This window comes from Grammomys surdaster, unplaced genomic scaffold (genome assembly GCF_004785775.1).
Source record: "Grammomys surdaster isolate TR1022 unplaced genomic scaffold, NIH_TR_1.0 139, whole genome shotgun sequence".
Classification (NCBI taxonomy): domain Eukaryota; kingdom Metazoa; phylum Chordata; class Mammalia; order Rodentia; family Muridae; genus Grammomys; species Grammomys surdaster.
Genome location: NW_021604597.1, coordinates 8,572,893 through 8,582,848, shown reverse-complemented (window position 1 = coordinate 8,582,848; position 9,956 = coordinate 8,572,893).

Here is a 9,956-nt window from a genome sequence, read left to right as displayed (position 1 = left end):
AACCGTTAACCCAACACAGGAGTGCTTTAAGGAAAGATTAAAAAGAATAAAAGGAACTCGGCAAACACAAACCCCTGTCTCCTGACATACGTGTGATTACTCCTTTAATAGCTGTTTTGATTGTAATAGCTGTAGTATCTCTCTCATTTGCCTTCTGACTCAATAAACCAGATGACTGTTCAACATGCCATACAGACTCTTGATATATGAATCTGGGTACCAGCCTATGACTCAGAGACCAGCACCTGACCATACACTACAAGATGACAGACCTCACCTGAGTCCCAGTCTCAATAACCAAGAAGAAAAAGCCAGAGGCTGGAATTCCATGACTGTCACTCCATGGGCCTCCTCTTATACAACCTCCCTTCTTCTATAAAACCAATCCTCTGTTTCTTCTATATAAACAAAAAGGCTGGAATGTTAAATTACAGATCCACAACTGCTTTCTCTCCCACTTAAGTATCAGACTACACCCTCCTGTAGCCTGTTACTTAGGACAAAGAACTAACAGACACTTCACGAGACTTAGGCCTTGTCCTGGGTGGTTTCTGTTATCTTGAAACTAGCTAGAGTCATCACAGAAGAAGAAAACTTAATTGAGAAAATGCCTTGGTAAGATTGACCTGTAAGGGAAATCTTTGGGTTATTATCACTGTGGGTGGTGCTATCCTGGACAGGTGGTCCTAGGGTTTATAAAAGAAAGAAAGGGAGGAAGGGAGGGAGGAAGGAAGGAAGGAAGACAGGAGGAAAGGAAGGAAGGAAGCAGGCTAAAGAAGCCAGTAAGCAGCACTCCTCTATGGCTTCTACTTCAGTCTCCGCCTCCAGGTCCTTGCCTTGACTTTCTGCCCTGACTTCCCTCTATGACAAGAGTCTGATTTGAGAGTTGTAAGATGAAGTAAACCATTTCCTTCCCAAGTTTAATCACAACAGGAGAAACCCAGCTAAGATAGCCTTGATGGAGAAAGCAAGCCCAGCTTCCTCATCCTGTTGCCCAGGATCAGGGCAACTTTGAAGTCTGGTCCTACCTAATACCTACTTCCAGGCACACAGGCTAATCCACAGAACCTGCCCACTGTACTCCTTTGGAAACCTGTAAGAATCTGAAGTCCCTGTGTTCTGGAGATTGAACGTTCTTTCCTTCAGGACTCCTATCATGTTGCATGTGTCTTCTAACAGCAGCTTCTGCCTGGGATTTGGAGGAACCACAAGATCTGAAGGGAAGTTACTCTCTCTTTAAGGTTCTTCATGCTGGCTGTGGTGTGAGTTTTCTCTCTCTTCAAAGCTTGATCATGGCCCTCATGCTGGGTAATCTCCAGTCAGCTACTTTCCATGAACTTGTTGGTTTTCTATTTCATTTTATAATGTAACATTGTTTGTAATGTAACATGTGTAACATTGTTTTAACAACAGGATATTGTACATTGAGTTCTAAAATATTTTTTAATTAAAAACAACATCTTCAGGGGCTGGAGAGATGGCTCAGTAGTTAGGAGCACTTGTTGCTCCTACAGAGGATCCAGTTTTGGTTCCTAGCTCCCCACCAGCCCCCATGATGATCTGTAATCATCCATAATTCTGGTTCCAGGAGATCTGATCCCTTCTGACTTCTGCAGTCACCAAGCATGTACACGGCACACATACATACACACAAGCAAAACATTCATACACATGGAAATACTTTAAAAATTAATTATGTGTCAAACAATGAGTAAAACTTTAACACCATCAAATAGCAGGATAAATACACAGATGCTATATCGATAGATATATGAAAGACAGACAGACATATAGACAGACAGAAGATATACGGTTGATAAATTCGGATGCAAACACCCCTTTGTCTTCTGACGACACTGTGGGATGCTCTTATACTTTCACAGAAACATGTGTAACATAAACAATACTTCTTGTACTTTCACAGAAACAATACATACCTTCCTATACATTTTCAAATAGCTAGTATAAATGTATATTTTCCTATGTAGCACTACGTTTTGGTACTGTGGAGCGACATACAGCCTGGCACTGACCATACCATAGATCCAGCCCCTGGCTCATGCTCTGAAATTTTCATGAGTGCCTCAGGTGTCTGTGAAACGTCCTCCAAGGGATGCTGAAATGCTTTCGATTTACTCTGGAATTTGCAGTATATGGGTTGTAATATACTTTCTATACAGAAATGGAAGTTTTAGGAATTAAGTATGTAATAATTTAAATGTACTAGTCATAACAAAATTACTACATGAAAGAGTTTCTTTTTTAAAAAAATGAAGTTGAGTGTGATGGCATACGCCCTCAATCCCAGCACTCAGGAGGTAGAGGCAAGTGGATCTCTGTGAGTTTGAGGCCAACCTGATCTAATGAGTTTTAGGGAAACCTAAACTACATAAAGAGACTCTGTCTCAAAATACAAAAACTAAACAAAGAAATTTTAAAAACTGAATTAAGGGACTGGAGTGTTGGAGTGGCAGTTAAGAAAACTTTTTTAGTTGTTGCAGAGGAATAAAGTTCTATTCCCAGCACCCACATGGCAGCTCACAACTGCCTGTAACTCCAGGTCCCAGGGATTCATATACTAACACACACACACACACACACACACACTAACATCATTTCTTAAAAAAATTAAATGAGCAAGAGCTCATCAAAATACATTTAGCATTTTAAAAGGTCTATTTACAGTATGTGTTTGTGTGTTTTGCCTGCATGTATGTGCACACATATGTATCATGTGTGTGCCTGGTGCCCTCTGAGGGAGTTGGGTCACCTGAAACAAATGGCTGTGAGCTACCACGTGGGTTCTGAGAGGAACACTATGGGTATCTTTCTCTTTTTTGAGTCCTGGGTATTGAACTTGGGTTACCAGTCTTGATGACAAGTACCTTTATCTGTTGAACTATATTGTCAGTTCTAGCCAACTATTTTTCAGAATAACCACTCCACCTATATTTACTTTCTTTCCTTGTATATTTGCCAAACACATTTCATATAGGTAAAATAATTTACTATGTGCCTTCTTATGACTGGCTTCATCCACATTGTAGTATGTGCTAACACTTCATTTCTCTTTGTGGCTAAACAGTATTCCATTGTGTTTATTTGCTATATTTTATGGTTTTGGTTATTGGTTTAGAACGGGCCTAATGTCATACACCTTTAATCCCAGCACTCAGGAGATAAGTGTAAGTGTAGGGCTAGCTTGGTCTACATAGAGTTCCAGGATGGCCAGGACTGGATAAAGAGACCTTGTCTAAAATAAAGAAAACAAATTGAGTTGTTTTCACCTTTGATAATGATGAAAATGAATAGCCGTGTGTGAACAGTTGTGCACAAACTCTTGTGTGAGCCTACATGTTTCTTTCTCTCAGCTATATACCTTTAAGGAGTAGGACATTTACTGGTTAGACGGGACATCTGGATTTATCCCTGCTAGTAATGTAGGAGTGCCTCAGTTTCTTTGCAGCCCTATTAGCACTGTATTTGGCTGTCCCAGTGGCATGAAATGGCATTTCCACATGCATTTGATGGATAATGGTTTTCATGCACACATTGTCCATTTGTTTATCTTCTTTCATTATATATCTATGCAGAGCCCTGGCATGCTGTTGTTTTTTAAGATTTATTTTTATTTTATGTATGTGGGTACACCGTAGCTGTCTTCAGACACATCAGAAGAGGGCACCGAATCCCATTACAGATGGTTGTGAGCCACCACGTGGTTGCTGGGAATTGAACTCAGGACCTCTGGAAGAGCAGTCAGTGTTCTTAACCGCAGAGCCATCTCTCCAGCCCCTGTTGTTTGTTTATTAGTATAGCCTGGGTGGGTCTTCTGCAGTAGCCTCTGAGTGCTGAGGTTACCGACATGTACCACGGCACCCCAAGCTTACCTGCGTTTTCGGTGTCGTATAGAAAAATCTTTTGCCAAATTCTAAAACATGATGACACATCCTTATTTTTCTTCAGTGGGTTTTATAATTTGAGTTCTCATATTGAAATATGAGTGTTTTCAGTGTATGGCTCTAGGTCAGAGTCTGCTTTTCTTCCTCTGTGAGTCAATATCTAGCTTATCCAGTGCAGTTTGTTAAATAATATTTCCCACACTGAATTGTCTTGGCAATCTTGCCAAACATCAATTGACCACCTATACATTGGTTTGTTTCTAGATTCACATTTCTAATCATTGATTTGTATGTCTGGGCTTCTGTTAGTCCATGGTGTCCTGATTGCTATGCTTGGTGGCAGGTTTTGAAATCAGGAAGTATACATAAGCCATGCAACTTTGTTCTCTTTTTCAAGGTTGGTTTAGCTATTTTGGCTCTCTTGAGTTTCCCTATGAATTTTCAGAACAACTTGCCGCCTTCTATCAGGAAACCAACTAGCACAGACACTTTGTGACTTCTGTATATCAATCTGGCCTGTGTTGCAATCTTTGCAACATTGTTTCCCAGTCCACAACCAAACAACCAAGGCCTTTCTTTTCGTTTATTGAGGTATTCTTTCAACAATGCTGTTTTCTTGTGTCTATGTTTTGCACTTTGATGAAATTTGTTTCTAAGGACTTTATTCTCTTCAACTTTAATTGTAAGTAGTTTTCTTGCTCTTGGTTTCTGTCTGCTCCATACTAGTTGCTCGTCTCCTGCATCTGTCTGCTGGGACCTAGTGTGCAGATAAACACAGTGAGTTGTATCTCCATCCTACAGCCTCACTGATTGTTTTATTTGTTTGTTTTAGCAGATTCTTTTTCACATATAAGATTATGTCATTTACAAACAACCATAACCTGACTTCCTTCACTCCCAATTTGAGTAGCTTTTATTTCATTTCCCTGTCTACTCTTTCTGACCTGTGCAATGTTGGATACAAGTGACAGCACCAGGCGCCTGTGCCAAGTTCCTCTTCTACATGAGATAAGGCGTCTGCTAGCTCCTTCTCTAGCCACCTGAGTACTACCCACCCCCACCCCTGAGCCCCTAGCAACCATTAATCTACTTTTTCTTTTGCTCATTTTGGCCTTTTCATAGAACCAGAATGATGCAATGTGTTGCCTTTTGTGCCTGACCCCTTTTCTTGGAAGAATTACTTATATAATATCCATTCCATCCTCTAGCAATTCTCTTTTTACATATATTTTATTATTGTTGTTGTTGATATTCAGATTGTGGATACATAATTTTAGAAGCATATTCTCAAAAATAAATACTCAAATATATTTATTGAAAGTAGATATTTGAACATATATTCATATATATTGAGAAATATACAAAAAAATATATATTTACCTTGTTTTGAATACACTTGGTGAAATATCTTTTTCTTTCCTTTATGATCAGTTTTTTACATCTTTACATTTTAAAAATTCTAGCTGATTTACATATAACTAGTAATATATTATAGATTTATTTCTATCATTTTTATTTTTATATTTATCTCATCTTTTAACTACTACTATTGTTACTCTGCTTATTTTAACTTATTTCCATTGGATTGACTAGGATTTAGAACTTCCAGATTTGGTTTGCTCATTGGCTTTGATTTGTTTCTTGCAATGCTAGGACTTAAGCCCAGGACTTTGCACATGTTAGGCAAGTATCCTACCACTGGGTAATCCCCATTCTGGTTTGTTTAAGAGTAGATACATCTCAGCAGCATGCCGTTTTCTGTATAGTTTCTAGTTCAGGAACTGAAGATCATATTTTTATCACATCTACTTCCTTCCCCATCACAGTTGAGGGATAATTTGGGGAAAGCCTAATATATTTTAATTTGTAGAAATAACTATGAAGGGTTTTTTGTTTTGTTTTGGTTTGTTTTTTGTTTTTTCGAGACAGGGTTTCTCTGTGTAGTCCTGGCTGTCCTGGAACTCACGCTGTAGACCAGGCTGGCCTCGAACTCAGAAATCCACCTGCTTCTGCCTCCCAAGTGCTGGGATTAAAGGCGTTGTATTAAAATTTTTTGTTCTTTAAAAGTAGTCTTACAAAAAAAAAAAGAGAGAAAAAAAAAGAAAAAAAATAAAAAAAAAGAAAAAAAGAAAAAAAAAGAAAAAAAGGAAAAAAAAAAGTAGTCTTACAATGGTGGCGCACACCTTGATCCCATCCCTTTGGAGGCAGAGGCAGGTGAATCTCTGTGATTTTAAGGCCAGCTTGTTCTTCCTAAGGAGCTCCACGACGCCAGGGGTATGCAGAGTGACCTAGTCTCACACTACCACCGCAACAAATGAAAGAGTTTTATAATACTAATTCTTTTTTTTTAATGTAAGATTTTTTATTAATCCTTTGGAAATTGTATACATGTGTACTTTGGTCATATTCTCCCACTCCTTTCCTAAGTCCTCCTAGGTCTAACCCCATACCCTTCGAAGAAGACCTGTATAGTAGAATATGTGTTGCTTTGTTGGAAAATACTACGAGGGGACAGTCAAAGCACCAAGCTCCTATTGGTTTTATTTTACCTATCATTTAATAAATTTGAAACCGTTTCCAAATAAAAAGCTTTAAGAACTCATATGTATTACTTTATTCAAAACATAATCTCCTAGCTGGGCACTGGGCCACATGTCTTCAAACCCAGCACATGGGAGTCAGAATTTGCATTACAAATTCTAGGCCAGCCTGGTCTACATAGTGAATTCCAATTCCTCCAGAGCTACACAGTGAGACCTTGTCTCAAACAAAACAAACAGAATTAAAAGATAATCTCTTGTGTGTTTATCCTGTTTCTCAAAAAGTGAGTAACTACATTAATATTTTTAATAATGGTACATTGCCACCATGTGTTCAATTTCTGCAATTACTAACCTTATAGAGCCATCTGTTAATTACATCTGGAAACATCAGCAGCAGAAGGTGACACAGATGAGAATATTCTGAGGAGCGCCCACCCTTTGGATTTATTCTCAGGGAAAGACACAGAAAAGAATTTCAGGATAAACCAGTGCACTGGCTGCCTTCATGAGCCAACCAGACACAAAGTAAAGTCATCAGAGAGGAGGGAGCCTCAGCTGAGGGAATGCTTTTATAAGATCCAGCTGTAAGACATTTTCTCAATTAGTGATCAATGGGAAGAGCCCAGCCCATTGTGGGTGGTGCCATCCCTAGGCTGGTGGTCCCATGTTCTATAGAAAGTAAGCTGAGCAAGCCAGTAAGCAGCACCCTTCCATGGCCTCTGTATCATCAGCTCCGGCCTCTAGATTCCAGACCTGCTTGAGTTCCTGTTCTGACTTCCTTTGATGATTGTGATAGTTTGTATGTGCTTGGCCCAGGGTTAGGAGGTGTAGCCTTGTTGGAGTAGGTGTGTTACTATGGGCGTGGACTTTAATACCCTTGTCCTAGCTGCCTGGAAGTCAGTATTCTACTAGCAGCCTTCAGATGAAGATGTAGAACTCTCAGTTCCATACCTGCCTGGAAGCTGCCATGCTCCCTCTTTGATGAATGGGCTGAACCTCAGAACCTGTAAGCCAGCTCCTGTAAACAATGAAATGTTGTCCTTGTAAGAGTTGCTTTGGTCGTGGTATCTGTTCACAGCAGTGAAACCCTAACTAAGACGATGATGGCTTGCAATATGGAAGTGTAAACCAAGTAAACCCTTTCCTCCCAACTTGCTTTTTGGTCATGATGTTTTGTTGCACCAATAGAAACTCTAACTAAGACAGCCAGAGCAAAGCAAAGTCAAGCAGTTTATTAAGTAAAAATCAGGGACAGTGCATGTTCCAGATTTAAGTATGGAAATACACACACGTACATACATGGAAGGGGAGGGGGAAGAGGAGAGGGAGGGGGAAGGGAAAGTTAACTGACCTGGGAAACAGACAACCACACCAGGGCAGGTGCAGACTTCTCAAGAAAACCACTCTTTGGTGTTGTTACTATGGTTATATACGCAGTGACTCTGTGGCTCTCTAAGCTCCCGTCCTCAAAGGAGGTAATTTCCACCAATACTTAAAGATTAAGCAAAGTACAAGTAAAATTTGAAAATTAAATAAAAATATAGGAACCCATTTACTTATTTCTCTTATCTTACATAATTTATTTTTGTAAGTGAACTTCTAAGGTGGTTTTGGTTTTTGTTAGGCCGCAGAGCCCCTAAGTGCCTTTCTCTAACTCCCAAAAATCAAGCCAGACTCCTACATCTCTCCTCTCCTCTTTCCCCTTTCTCCTTCCCTCTTTCCCTCTCTCTCCATCTCTCTTTCCTTTCCTCCCCTTCATCTCCCCCTCCCCATTCTCTCTCCGTTCCTGCCTCCCCACCCTCAGAGTTGATAAGACAGAGTGTAGTACAGCAGCTTTGCAGCCTGGCCAGGCAAGCTCTTGTGGTTTGAAGCTTTATCCACCCCCTGAAACTTAGAAGAGTCAGAAGTGCATTTCCTTCCCTGTACTTAAAGGGAAGTCTCTCTCCCTTCAGTGCCCCACCATGCTGCCTTCAGTAGAAGGGACAACCCTTTCTATTTCTCCAATCTCCCTAATGCTCTCTCCCACCAAGGCCTGGCCCCTGAGGCCTGGAGACCCTCCTAATGAAGATTGTTCTGAAGGGTGATATCCAGTCAGCTCTTTAGGTTGTACATTTTATGAAATGCATTGTTTAGATTTAGGTGTGAGGGGGAAGCACTCATACGCTTCAACTTAAGACCAGGGAGTATTCTTGTCCTAGGAAGACAGAGTTTAGTTGTTGCTTGAGATTTATTAATCAAGGGAAGCAAAGATTATATCTTAGATAATGATAATGGTTTTATCAGTAGTGTTATTTCAGGTCTCTCAGCCAGTAGGAAATGCAGACTAGACTAGATCCAAGGGGGAAGGTTGTCTTTTGTACCCCATGCCCCCCTTAATTTTTCCTGTCTCTTTATACTGCCTCAGAAATGACTTTGTATTGATTTTTTGAAGTTACAATATAAGATTATGAGAAGAAAGCAGGTAATGTCAAAATTAGTTAAAAATAACCATAAAACACTAAATGCTGAGAGTAGACCCGCACACTGTAGTGTGAAATACATTTTCACCTTCCTTCAATTTCATAAAAAATCTTAAAGAGGTGTGGAAGTAGCTGGATCATAGAGAAACAGCTATCATCAATACCAGATAAGTCCAACACTGACTTTTTTCTTTTTCTCTAAAATGACTGTGTGTGTCTGTGTATGTTTATGTGTGTGTGTGTGTATGTGTGTGTGTTTGTGTTTATGTGTGTTGGTACATATGTGTGTGCTTAGGCTAGTCAACTCCATGACAACAAAAAAAGAAAGTTGGGCTTAACATTCAGCTTAACATAATTCATAATCAAAACTTTTAAAAGACATAATAATTAGCATAGCCATTTCATTATGAGCCGGAGCTGTGATTCTAGGTTTTCAACATAAATTTAAAAACTCACTAGCCCATTTCCTCCCACAAGGAACCCCTATTTCCCTAATCCCTATACTAGTTATTATTGAAACAGTCTATTTATTCAACCTATAGCACTGGCAGTCTGTCTAACAGCTAATATCACCGCAGGCTATCTACTAATACACCTAATAGGAGGGGCTACCTTAGTCCTAATAAATATCAGCCCACCAACCACCACCATTACAATTATTATCTTACTTCTACTCACCATTCTAGAATTTAGATGCCATAGCTTTAATTCAGTCATACGTATTTACTCTTCTAGTCAGCCTGTATCTACATGATAACACACAATGACCCATCAAACCCATGCATATCACATAGTAAACCCAAGCCCATGACCATTAACAGGGGCATTTTTAGCTCTTTTACTAACATCTGGCCTAGTAATATGATTTCACTGTAACACAACCACTCTTTTAACTCTTATCCAAATTAACTAAAAGGCAGAGAGAGAGAAAATCCAAATTAACAAAATTAGAAATGAAAGGGGGAACACAATAGACATCAAGGAAGTCCAGAGAATCAAGAGCTCACACTTTGAAAATCTATACTCGGACTCGCTCGCGCCGCTGTCTCCCC